The sequence below is a fragment of the Phocoena sinus genome, chromosome 19, assembly GCF_008692025.1.
Source record: "Phocoena sinus isolate mPhoSin1 chromosome 19, mPhoSin1.pri, whole genome shotgun sequence".
NCBI classification, from domain to species: Eukaryota; Metazoa; Chordata; class Mammalia; order Artiodactyla; family Phocoenidae; genus Phocoena; species Phocoena sinus.
Genome location: NC_045781.1, coordinates 37,935,023 through 37,948,544, shown reverse-complemented (window position 1 = coordinate 37,948,544; position 13,522 = coordinate 37,935,023).

The window sequence follows — 13,522 nt, the reverse complement described above, 5'->3', positions numbered from 1 at the left end:
GGTGCAAAACTATGGAGATGGTAAAAAGATCAGTGGTTGCCAGGGGCCAGGGATAAGGAGAGATAAATAGGCAGGGCACAGAGGATTCTTAAGAGAGTGAAATTATTGTGTACAATGCTATAATGAGGGATACATGTCATTGTACACTTCTCCAAACCCATAGAATGTACAGTACCAAGATGAACCCTAATGTAAGCAATGGACTTAGGGTGATAATGATGTGTCAATATAGCTTCATCAGTGTAACAAATGCACCACTCTGGTGGGAAATGTTGATGGGGAGGAAATATGCATGCCTTGGGGTAAGAGGTATGTGGAAAATCTCTGTACCTTCCTCTTAATTTTCTGTGAAACTAAAACTGCTCTAAAATATATAAATTCCTTGAAAAAAAATACAAGGCAAATCTGCTATGCGCAGGTCAGACCCCTAGTTGAAAAAGAAATCAGATGGAGACATCTAAGTTGAAGAATCTGAAAATCTTGACTTCCCACATTTCCCTGAACCATCTGAGCCTGCAAAAGTGACACATCTCTCCCTATTTAAAAGATAGCACATTCCCCTTCCTTGAAGGCAATTCAGAGACCTCACCTCCAAAAGACAAATGTCCTTCAGGATGTTTCTTCAATCTCCTCCTTGACACTAGACCTGTAACTAGGGTTAAGTTGCATCATCGCACAGCTTTAGATGTGCTGAAGCTGGTAAGAGAAGCAAAAGACCATTCCCTAAAAAACTTCAAGCATGGAATAATAGCAAGTGTTGGGGTAGAACGTGTAGAATTGGATTCTGAGTTTGCTTGATCAAAGAGGTTGTTCACCTTAGCTCCAGAGCTCTTTGTAAGGTGAGTTTTGTACCTGCATCACACCTTGATTTCTCCCTCTTCCCTATTCTCTCCCACTCTTCCATAGGTGTTAATTCCAAGAACATACCCTAATAAACATCCTGCATACTAACCTCCATCTCTGAGCAACTTCCTTAGATAACACAACCTGTTACACACAATGTACATCTCCAAACAACTCACTCAAGTACAGAACGTACACTGTAGGGATACGTATCATTGTTCAAATCAGAAAAGACCTCCTGAGACCTGTCTGAAAATAGAATTGATAGCCTCAAAAGTAGAGGGAGTCCTATCACTTAAATGATTCATGCAGAGATGAGATAATCATGTGGAAGGAATGTGACACAAGAATTTATATTTAGACAACTAAATGAAACAAATAGAGCTCCTTTAGTAGCACACCTAGCTTTCAAACTCTAAAAAAAGTAACTACTTAAGTGGAAGCAGGTCAAACGCCTTGAAACTTCACTTACTTGGCCTTATTTTTCCTTCCTGTGGCCCCCTTGAGTCATTCTTAGGGAACCCTACGGTTCCAGAGAGCACACTTTGAAAATTGCTGGAGTGCTTCCTTCCAGTCCAATGATTTTGTGGATTTATGATTTAGTGGGAAGCAAGTCATCTGAAGGATTTGAAACAAAAGATTACTGGAGTGTATTTGCTACGCCCTAAGCATTAGAGTTCTCTTAATTAGTAATTCATACATTCAGCATATGAACTATGATATAATCACATGTTTAAATATGCAATCATTTCTCAACTTGATTGTAATAACTTGTGTATAATAAAAGAGGCCCCCTTTCATTGCTATGTTGAGTAAATGTTAAATTAATCATGGACCCATGCCAAATCTGCTTTTTTAAAATAAAAAAGACAAATAAATTGCTTTTCCAAGGCTGAATCATGCTGCCTGTCTTCCAAGAGCATTTTTGTAATTATTTCTTTGAATACCCAAGTGATAATATCAATATGGATTCTTAACCTGTATACCAAGCCTTTGTGAGAAAATATGTTGGAAAAGATGGCCAATGATTTCATACTCCATGCAAGGGGGTAACCCTAAGCACTGCCCCAGTTCTATAACAGACTGAATGGAGCCTCTGATGAAAAGATGAGATAACAAAGAGAGAAATCTTGGCAGGAAAATTACTTTGCTTTGAATCATCATGGCAAGATAACTTGAAAAAGCCAAGATTTCACACAGAGGTTGTTTCAAATATGAAGAGATTCAAAAGTAATACAAAATTCACTGCAACATGTAAGTATAAGGGAATAAAGTATACAGATGTACACCATGTGCAAGAAAACTCATTAAAATCACACTGCTTTGGAGACTTCACAAAGTTTTGAACATTTCACAAGAAAGTTCTTTAACATCTTAGAGAAATAGAGTTGTGTGTTTTGGAGGAGGGAGGGAACTTTCATGTAATTGAGTCTGTCTACCCTTCCCCCTCTTCTTTTTTTTTTAGCAGATGAGGAAACAATTTCATGGAGAACTTAAGCTACTTATCCACCGTCTTATATCAAGGGTAGCAGGATCATGCACTGTCATTTAAAAATATATAGTATAACCTATGTAGTATATTGCTATTTTGGGTAAAAATTGGTTAAAATATATTATGTTGGAATTAAAGTCATTTTTACTTGCCTTTTGTTTCAAAATCCTTTTTTCAGTTCTACTTTCTCTGGAGACTGCCAGGTTTTTCACAATTTGATTCATTCAAGAAGGGTGTTCAGGATGAGGAAAGAATGAACTGATCTCCCTGGGATGAGGAACTTGCCTTTTAGTATGAAAATTCACATATCAGTAATTTCAATATTGTGGTTTGAGAATTGAACACAGATGAAGGAGAAACATTTTTGTTTGCCTTGTATTTTAGAAGAAGCAGTACAGAAGGAGGTGCTGAAGACTGGGGATGAATTAGGAATCTCCTTCCATGAAGTGGGTGGAGGCGGGTATCATTTGAATCTCTGAGTATCATTATCAATTTAGAGCCTTTGCTCATCTGTCCTTGAAATGTCTGGGCAGTCCCTTTCCCTCAGTCTACTGTCACTTGAGTAAATGCTCATTGGCTTCTTTGGGGGACATTATTACAGTATATACTTGTCACCTTACAGGGTACTTCCTTCTGGAGACCTGGTCATTTCTTCAGTCAACGGGTTCTAGGTCTAAAGACTTTCCAAAGAAACCTATGACCAAAGAATGATCATAGCTTCTTCTTTTATTTTTTCCTAGATACAAATAATAACAATCATTTAGTGAGGACTTCTCATGTGTCATGCTGGCTTTTTTTTGAATTTTTTTTTTTTTTTTCTTTTGCAGTACGCGGGCCTCTCACTGTTGTGGCCTCTCCCGTTGCGGAGCACAGGCTCCGTGCAGGCTCAGCGGCCATGGCTCATGGGCCCAGCCGATCCTCGGCATGTGGGATCCTCCCGGACAGAGGCACGAACCCGAGTCCCCTGCATCGGCAGGTGGACTCTCAACCACTGTGCCACCAGGGAAGCCCTTTTCTTGAATTTTATTTTATTTATTTTTTTATACAGCAGGTTCTTATTAGTTAACCATATTATACATATTAGTGTATATATATCAATCCCAATCTCCCAATTCATCACATCACCACCACCCACCCGCCACTTTCCCCCCTTGGTATCCATACATTTGTTCTCTACATCTGTGTCTCTATTTCTGCCCTGCAAACCAGTTCATCTGTACCATTTTTCTAGGTTCCACATATATGCGTTAATATACGATATATGTTTTTCTCTTTCTGACATACTTCACTCCATATGACAGTCTCTAGATCCATCCACGTCTCTACAAATGACCCAATTTCGTTCCTCTTTATGGCTGAGTAATATTCCATTGTATATATGTACCACAACTTCTTTATCCATTTCTCTGTTGATGGGCATTTAGGTTGCTTCCATGACCTGGTTATTGTAAATAGTGCTGCAATGAACACTGGGGTGCATGTTCCTTTTTGAATTATGGTTTTCTCAGGGCATATGCCCAGTAGTGGGATTCCTGGGTCATATGGTAATTCTATTTTCAGTTTTTTAAGGAACCGCCATACTGTTCTCCATAGTGGCTGTATCAATTTACATTCCCACCAACAGTGCAAGAGTGTTCCCTTTTCTTCACACCCTCTCCAGCATTTGTTGTTTGTAGATTTTCTGATGATGCCCATTCTAACTGGTCTGAGGTGATAACTCATTGTCATTTTGATTTGCATTTCTCTAATAATTAGTGAAGTTGAGCAGCTTTTCATGTGCATCTTGGTCATCTGTATGTCTTCTTTGGAGAAATGTCTATTTAGGTCTTCTGCCCATTTTTTCACTGGGTTGTTTTTTTTTTAATATTGAGCTGCTAGAGCAGTTAATATATTTTGGAGATTAATCCTTTGTCCATTGATTTGTTTGCAAATATTTTCTCCCATTCTGAGGGTTGTCTTTTCGTCTTGATTGTAGTTTCTTTTCCTTTGCAAGAGATTTTAAGTTTCATTAGGGTCCATTTGTTTATTTTTTGTTTTTATTTCCATTAGTCTAGGAGGTGGATCAAAAAGGACCTTGCTGTGATTTATGTCAAAGTGTTCTTCCTATGTTTTCCTCTAAGAGATTTATAGTGTCCAGTCTTACATTTAGGTTTCTAATCCATTTTGAGTGTATTTTTGTGTATGGTGTTAGGGAGTGTTCTAATTTCATTCTTTTACATGTAGCTGTCCAGTTTTCCCAGCACCACTTATTGAAGAGACTGTCTTTTCTCCATTGTATATCCTTGCCTCCATTTCATGATTAGTCGACCATAGGTGTGTGAGTTTATGTCTGGGCTTCCTCTCCTGTTCCACTGATCTATATTTCTGTTTTTGGTGCCTTTACCATATTGTGTTGATTACTGTAGCTTTGTAGTATAGTCTGAAGTCAAGGAGTCTGATTCCTTCAGCTCTGTCTTTTTCCCCTCAAGATTGCTTTGGCTATTTGGGTTCTTTTGTGTCTCCATACAAATTTTAAGAATTTTTGTTCTATTTCTGTAAAAAATGCCATTGGCAATTTGACAGGGATTGCACTGAATCTGTAGATTGCTTTGGGTAGTATAGTCATTTTCACAATATTGATTCTTCTAATCCAAGAACATGATATATCTCTCCATCTGCTGGTATCATCTTTAATTTCTTTCATCAATGTCTTATAGTTTTCTGAGTACAGGTCTTTTGTCTCCCTAGGTAGGTTTATTCCTAGGTATTTTATTATTTTTGTTGCAGTGGTAACTGGGAGTGATTCCTTAATTTCTCGTTCAGATTTTTCATCATTAGTGTATAGGAATGCAAGAGATTTCTGTGCATTAATTTTGTATCCTGCAACTCTACCGAATTCATTGATTAGCTCTAGTAGTTTTCTGGTGGCATCTTTAGGATTCTCTTGTAAAGTATCATGTCATCTGGAAACAGTGACAGTTTTACCTCTTCTTTTCCAAAATGTATTCCTTTTATTTCTTTTTCTTCTCTGATTGCCTTGGCTAGGACTTCCAAAACTATGTTGAACAAGAGTAGTGAGAGTGGACATCCTTGTCTTGTTCCTGATTCTAGAGGAAATGCTTTCAGTTTTTCACCATTGAGAATGATGTTTGCTGTGGGTTTGTCACATATGGCCTTTATTATGTTGAGGTAGGTTCCCTCTATGCCCACTTCCTGGAGAATTTTTTACCATAAATGGGTGTAGAATTTAATCAAAAGCTTTTTATGCATCTATTGAGATAATCATATGGTTTTTCTTCTTCAATTTGTTAATATGGTGTATCACATTGATTGATTTGCATAAATTGAAGAATCCTTGCAACCCTGGGATACATCCTACTTGATCATGGTATATGATCCTTTTAATGTGTTGTTACATTCTGTTTGCCAATATTTTGTTGAGGAGTTTTGCATCTATATTCATCAGTGATATTGGTCTGTAATTTTCTTTTTGTAGTATCTTTGTCTGGTTTTGGTATCAGGGTGATGGTGGCCTCATAGAATGAGTTTGGGAGTGTTCCTTCATCTGCAATTTTTTGGAAGAGTTTGAGAAGGATGGGTGTTAGCTCGTCTCTAAATGTTTGATAGAATTCACCTGTGAAGTCATCTGGTTCTGGACTACTGTTTGTTGGAAGATTTTTAATCACAGTTTCAATTTCATTACTTGTGATTAGTCTGTTCGTATTTTCTATTTTTTCCTGGTTCAGTCTTGGAAGGTTATATACCTTTGTAAGAATTTGTCCATTTCTTCCAGGTTGTCCATTTTATTGGCATAGAGTTGCTTGTAGTAGTCTTGTAGCATGCTTTGTATTTCTGAGGTATCTATTGTAACTTCTTTTTCATTTCTAATTTTATTGATTTGAGTCCTCTCCCTCTTTTTCTTGATGAGCTTGGCTAAAGGTTTATCAATTTTGTTTATCTTCTCAAAGAACCAGCTTTTAGTTTTATTAATCTTTGCTGTTGTTTTCTTTTTTTCTATTTCATTTATTTCTGCTCTGATCTTTATGATATCTTTCCTTCTGCTAACTTTGGGTTTTGTTTGTTCTTCTTTCTCTAGTTCCTTTAGGTGTAAGGTTAGATTGTTTATTTGAGATGTTTGTTGTTTCTTGAGGTAGTCTTGTATATCTATAAACTTCCCTCTTGGAACTGCTTTTGCTACATCCCATAGGTTATGGATTGTCGTGTTTTCATTGTCATTTCTCTCTAGGTATTTTTTGATTTCCTCTTTGATTTCTTCAGTGATCTCTTTGTTATTTAGTAACGTATTGTTTAGCCTCCATGTGTTTGTGTTTTTTACATTTTTTTCCCTGTAACTGATTTCTAATCTCATAGCACTGTGGTCAGAAAAGATGTTTGATATGATTTCAATTTTCTTAAATCTACTGAGGGTTGATTTGTGACCCAAGATGTGATCTATCCTGGAGAATGTGCCATGTGCACTTGAGAAGAAAGTGTAATCTGCTGTTTTTGGATGGAATATCCTATAAATATCAGTTAAATCTATCTGCTCTATTGTGCCATTTAAAGCTTGTGTTTCCTTATTAATTTTCTGTTTGGATGATCTGTCCATTGGTGTAAAGTGAGGTGTTAAAGTCCCCAACTATTATTGTGTTACTGTCGATTTCCTCTTTTATAGTTGTTAGCAGTTGCCTTATGTATTGAGGTGCCCCTATGTTGGGTGCATATATATTTATAATTGTTATATCTTTTTCTTAGTTTCATCCCTTGATCATTAAGTAGTGTTCTTCCTTGTGTCTTGTAACATTCTGTATTTTAAAGTCTATTTTATCTGATATGAGTATTGCTACTCCAGCTCTCTTTTGATTTCCATTTGCATGGAATATCTTTTTCCATACCTTCACTTTCAGTCTGTATGCATCCCTAGGACTGAAGTGGGTCTCTTGTAGATAGCATATATATGGGTCTTGTTTTTGTATCCATTCAGCAAGCCTGTGTCTTTTGCTTGAAGCATTTCATCCATTCACATTTAAGGTACTTATCAATATGTATGTTCCTATTACCATTTTCTTAATTGTTATGGGTTTGTTTTTGTAGGTCCTTTTCTTGTCTTGTGTTTCCCACTTAGAGAAGTTCCTTTAGTATTTGTTGTAGAGCTGGTTTGGTGGTGCTGAATTTTCTTGGCTTTTGCTTGTCTGTAAAGCTTTTGATTTCTCCATCAATTCTGAATGAGATCATTGACAGGTAGAGTAATCTTGGTTGTAGGTTCTTCCCGTTTATCACTTTAAGTATATCATGTCACTCCCTCCTGGCTTGTAGAGTTTCTGCTGAGGAATCAGCTGTTAACCTTATGGGAGTTCCCTTGTATATTATTTGTTGTTCTCCCCTTGTTGCTTTCAATAATTTTTCTTTGTGTTTAATTTTTGTCAGTTTGATTATATATGCCTCTGTGTGTTTCTCCTTGGGTTTATCGTGCCTGGGACCCTCTGCTCTTCCTTGACTTGGGTGGCTATTTCCTTTCCCATGTTAGGAAATTTTTAGACTATAATCTCTTCTAATATTTTCTCGGGTCATTTCCCTCTGTCTTCTCCTACTGGGATCCCTATAATGTGAATGTTGTTGCATTTAATGTTGTCCTAGAAGTCTCTTAGGCTGTCTTCATTTCTTTTCATTCTTTTTTCTTTATTCTGTTCCACAGCAGTGAATTCCACCATTCTGTCTTCCAGGTCACTTATCCGTTCTTCTGCTTCGGTTATTCTGCTATTGATTCTTTCTAGTGTATTTTTCATTTCAGTTATTGTATTGTTCATCTCTGTTTGTTTGTTCTTTAATTCTTCTAGGTGTTTGTTCTTTAATTCTTCTAGGTTTTTGTTAAACATTTCTTGCATCTTCTGGATCCTTGCCTCCATTCTGTTTCTGAGATCCTGGATCATCTTCACTGTCATTGTTCCAAATTCTTTTTCTGGAAGGTTGCCTATCTCCGCTTCGTTTAGTTGTTTTTCTGGGGTTTTATCTTATTCCTTCATCTGGTACATAGCCCTCTGCCTTTTCATCTTGTCTATCTTTCTGTGAATGTGGTTTTTGTTTCAGAGGCTGCAGGCTTGTAGTTTTTCTTGCTTCTGCTGTCTGCCCTCTGGTGGATGAGGCTATCTAAGAGACTTGTGAAAGTTTCCTGATAGGAGGGACTGGTGGTGGGTAGAACTGGGTGTTGCTCTGCTGGGCAGAGCTCAATAAAACTTTAATCCACTTCTCTGCTGATGTGTGAGGCTGGGTTCCCTCCCTGTTGGTTGTTTGGTCTGAGGTGACCCAACACTTGAGCCTACCCAGCTCTTTGATGGGGCTAATGGCAGACTCTGGGAGGGCTCATGCCAAGGAGTACTTCCCAGAACTTCTGCTGCCAGTGTCCTTGTCCTCACGGTGAGCCACAGCCGCCCCCTGCCTGTGCAGGAGACAGTCCAACACTAGCAAGTAGGTCTGGTTCAGTCTCCTATGGGGTCACTGCTCCTTCCCCTGGGTCCCGATGTGCACACTACTTTGTGTGTGCCCTCCAAGAGTGGAGTCTCTGTTTCCCCTAGTCCTGTCAAAGTCCTGCAATCAAATCCTACTAGCCTTCAAAGTCTGATTTCCTAGGAATTCCTCCTCCCGTTGCCAGACCCACAGGTTGGGAAGACTGATGTGGGGCTCAGAACCTTCACTCCAGTGGGTGAACTTCTGTGGTATAAGTGTTCTCCAGTTTGTGAGTCACTCACCCAGCAGTTATGGTATTTGATTTTATTGTGATTGCACCCCTCCTACCATCTCACTGTAGCTTCTCCTTTGTCTTTGGATGTGGGGTATCTCTTTTGGTGAGTTCCAGTGTCTTCCTGTCGATGACTGTTCAGCAGTTAGTTGTGATTCCGGTGCTCTCGCAAGAGGGAGTGAGCGCACTTCCTTCTACTCTGCCATCTTGAACCAATCTCTCTCATAGCTTCTTCTTTTAAAAGTGAGGTCACTTGGGGATCGAGTAACAAATGGAGTCTTGTCCAAAGTGTGGCTTACAGTAGGCAGTGGGCCCATTGATTTTTGACCCACCCTGTGGTCATTTTCCCAGTTCTCTAATGTATAATGAGAGTGACATTCTTGCAAGTTTCTGCAACCCACACATCATGGCCTCAGCCTGTCAGATAAGAGCTATCATAGTGTAGAATTTCAAGTGAAAGACTGAAATAGCACTTGATCCAGCCAGGATATGAAATCAAATCAAAGTATTTTTTGGCAAGGAGGGGCTACGATAGATCACAGAGATTAGTGCCATCCTTAAAGATCTCCAAGAAGAGAACACTGATTGGAGCAGCTATTCAGTTGGGTTTCACTATGTTGATTTTGAGGGGCCCCTGTTATATCTTGGTAGAGATAGCCAATGGGCAGAGTATATGTATAGCTAGGTTCTTGCAGGCCTTTGACCCTCCAGAGCAATTTGTGTGTGACATCCTTGGGTACATACTTGGCTGTAGTTGTAATATGTGTGGTCCTCTCCCCCACAATTAAGTTAGCACTGATATTCTTGTGTATATATATGTGTATTCCCATGACTTGGAACACATTTCTCATCCTTTAATAGGAGCTTCATAAAATGTGATGAAATGAAGCATTTCATAGAAGGGGGGGAGAAAGAAATAAACATATTTGATTTATAAGGAGGCCCAAATGCGTTCTTAGAATTAAGGCCAATTTTCCATGCATTTTAACTTAATGAACCATTCCAAATGTTGGCACATGGACAGCTGCCCCTCAATTAGATGTGCTCACATGTGCTTTTTAAATTGAACTGGACTTTCAGACACCTGGAAATAAATTGGTTTTCATCTTATAGGTGGAATATTTATTTAAAGGTTTTCTAATTTGCCCTTTCATCCATTTTAAGGATCTCTGAACATCATTGTTTATAATTGTTTACCAAATTCTATTGAGCACTTCTATTGGAATTTGCCACCACATAGGACAGCCTATTTCACTGGACAAATATAACTGTTACAAAGGTTTCCTCATGGTGAACCAAGATCTCCAACTCCTGCCATGTTTAATGCTTGTTCAAACCTCTTGCCTCTTACAAATAACCTTGTGACTAATATTTGAAGGCTGTCCACCTCTTCCCTTGAATCATCTATTTTCAAGGTCAAATATCTCTCATTTCTTCATTATTGCCTTTGTTAATTGACTTCCAATTCTCAACACTTTTGTCCTCAAATTAGCCAGTCTTTATTTTTTAATGACCAAATGTTCCTAGTTTTAATCATAAACCCCCTTCTTTAATTTTTAATCAATTTTATTGAGACATATTTTACATAAAATTTTCTCATTTAAATGTATGTTACAGTTAGCAAAAATAAACAAATGGGACATAATGAAACTTAAAAGCTTTTGCACAGCAAAAGATACCATAAATGAGATGAAAGACAACTCTCAGAATGGGAGAAAATATTTGCAAATGAAGCAACTGACAAGGGATTAATCTCTAAAATATACAAACAGCTCATGCAGCTCAATATCAAAAAAACAAACAAACCAATCAAAAAATGGGTGGAAGACCTAAATAGACATTTCTCCAAAGAAGACATACAGATGGCCAAGAGGCACATGAAAAGATGTTCAGCATCACTATTAGAGAAATGCAGATCAAAACTGCAATGAGGTATCACCTCACACCAGTCACAATGGCCATTATCAAAAAATCTACAAACAATAAATGCTGGAGAGGGTGTGGAGAAAAGGGAACCCTCTCACACTGTTGGTGGGAATGTAAATTGATACAGCTACTATGGAGAACAGTATGGAGGTTCCTTAAAAAACTAAAAATAGAACTACCATATGACCTAGCAATCCCACTACTGGGCATATACCCAGAGAAAACCCATAGTTCAAAAACACACATGCACCCCAATATTCATTGCAGCACTATTTACACTAGTGAGTACATGGAAGCAACTTAAATGTCCATTGATAGATGAATGGACAAAGAAGATGTGGTACATATATACAATGGACTATTACTCAGCTATAAAAATGAACGAAACTGAGTCATTTGTAGAGGTCTGGATGGACCTAGAGACTGTCATACAGGGTGAAGTAAGTCAGAAAGAGAAAAACAAATATTGTATAGTAACGCATATATGTGGAATCTAGAAAAATGGTACAGATGAACCTATTTGCAGGGCTGGAATAGAGACACAGATGTAGAGAATAGATGTGTGGATATGGGCAGGGGGAAGGATGAACTGGGAGTTTGGGACTGATGTATGTGCACTTCCATGTGTAAAACAGACAGCTAGTGGGAAGCTTCTGTATAGTGCAGGGAGCTCTGTGGTGACCTAGATGGGTGGGATGGGGGACGGGGTTGGAAGGGAGGTCCAAGAGGGAGGGGATATATGTATACATATACCTGATTCACTTCGTTGGGCAGCAGAAACTAACACAGCATTCTTAAGCAACTATACCCCAATTAAAAAAAAAATTTAGGAAGATGTCAAAAAAAATATAGAATATTCCCAACATCCTGAGAAGCTCCCTTAGGGCCCCTTTGTAGTCAACCCTAACCTCTAGCCAAGGTAATGACTGCTCTGGTTTCTGTTCTTATAGGTGAGTTTTGTCTATGCTTGAACTTCATATAAAAGGAATCAATCATTCATTGTATACTCTTGTGCTTTTGCTTCTTGTGTTCAATATGTTTCTCAGATTCATCTATGCTGTTACATGTTTCAGTAGTTCTCTCCTTTTTATTTCTGAATAGTACTCCATTGAATTGTAACACAATTTGCTAAATAATTCACCCACTAGTGGATATTTGCAGATATTTGGGTGATTTCCAGTTTGAGGCTATTATGAATAAAGCTGTTATGAGCATTTATGTATAAGTTTTTGTGTCAATGTATGTTTTTACTTCTCTTATTTAAATACCTAGGAGTGAAATTGCAGGGTCATCCTTTGATTTTTGAAATGCAGAAACGAGGGGTCATTAAATTATACCTTTCCTAACTATCTTTCCTAAACAATCTTTCTCTTTCCTAGTGATGTTTAAAACTACTTCTTCTGTAGACATGTGATAGGACTGCCTATGTATACTATATTCAATACAAGCACAAAATTTTGAATTTGAGGCTCAACTCTGCCACTGATTAGGTGTGATATTTGGCAAGTTTCTTAATTTTTCTAAGCCTCAGTTGTTCTCTTCTGCAAAATGGAGAGAACAGAAATACCTGCTTCATAGTTTGTTGTGAGCACCTACATAGTAAGATTTGAAAAATAAATGAAAAACATTTATCCCAGTGCTTACCATAGAGTAAATGCTAAACAGATAAATATACACAGTAGAGTAAGTCTTAAGAGTGGCTTACAAAATGAGCTGTCTATAGAAGAGTGTTGAGAAAGATAAAGGCCAACCTCAAAGGAAAAGAATTGCATGAAACATTAAAAACTTTTTTTCTTCTTCAAAGGCAAAGGGGGAAGGGGTGTACTGGCATTTATGCAATGAAAACAATGTTTACTTATGAGGTAAGGTTTTCTTTCCCCTCAAGAAACATCACTATCACCTCACTCGAGGATTCATATTTGCATCCTAATAAAACATCTCACATCATAGAGCACTTTCTCAATTACTGTAGCTTGAACAAAGTACTGCACACTAGCCGGAAAGGATCTCAATCAATACTAGTTTGGATTGCTTGAAGAGGTCACTGGCAGAATCAGTTAAAAATTAGAAAAAAAGGCAAGGTAATTTAACACAATTTAGCAGTTATTCCTGGAGCTCTTTCCTCACAATTACAAGCTTACATGCTATTGTAAACAAGCCTCTTAAAGATGACTTTTAAAAAAGAAATAGAGTAAGTAGTTACTTTATGGAGGTCAGAAATTCTTGCTAATAGGAAGAATGGAAAAGCACAAGCAACACAAGAGCATACTATAGGAGTGGTTACTGGGAGCAAGTGACATCATCCTACAGGAGCTCAAAATCTCTGACATTTAGATGACTGATGGAAATGAAAATTATGTGCTCTAAAGATCCATGTTAAATGACACACAGACACTGATCTTGAAGAAGGATGTGGAGAGTTTGAGGTTTCATTTGAATGATAAAGTAATCTTAACCTAATTAATTCAATAACTTAGGTTGATGCTTGACATCTTTTTGGATTTGCACTGCGGGAAAACAGAAGGTCGACTTATATTTGGGCATAT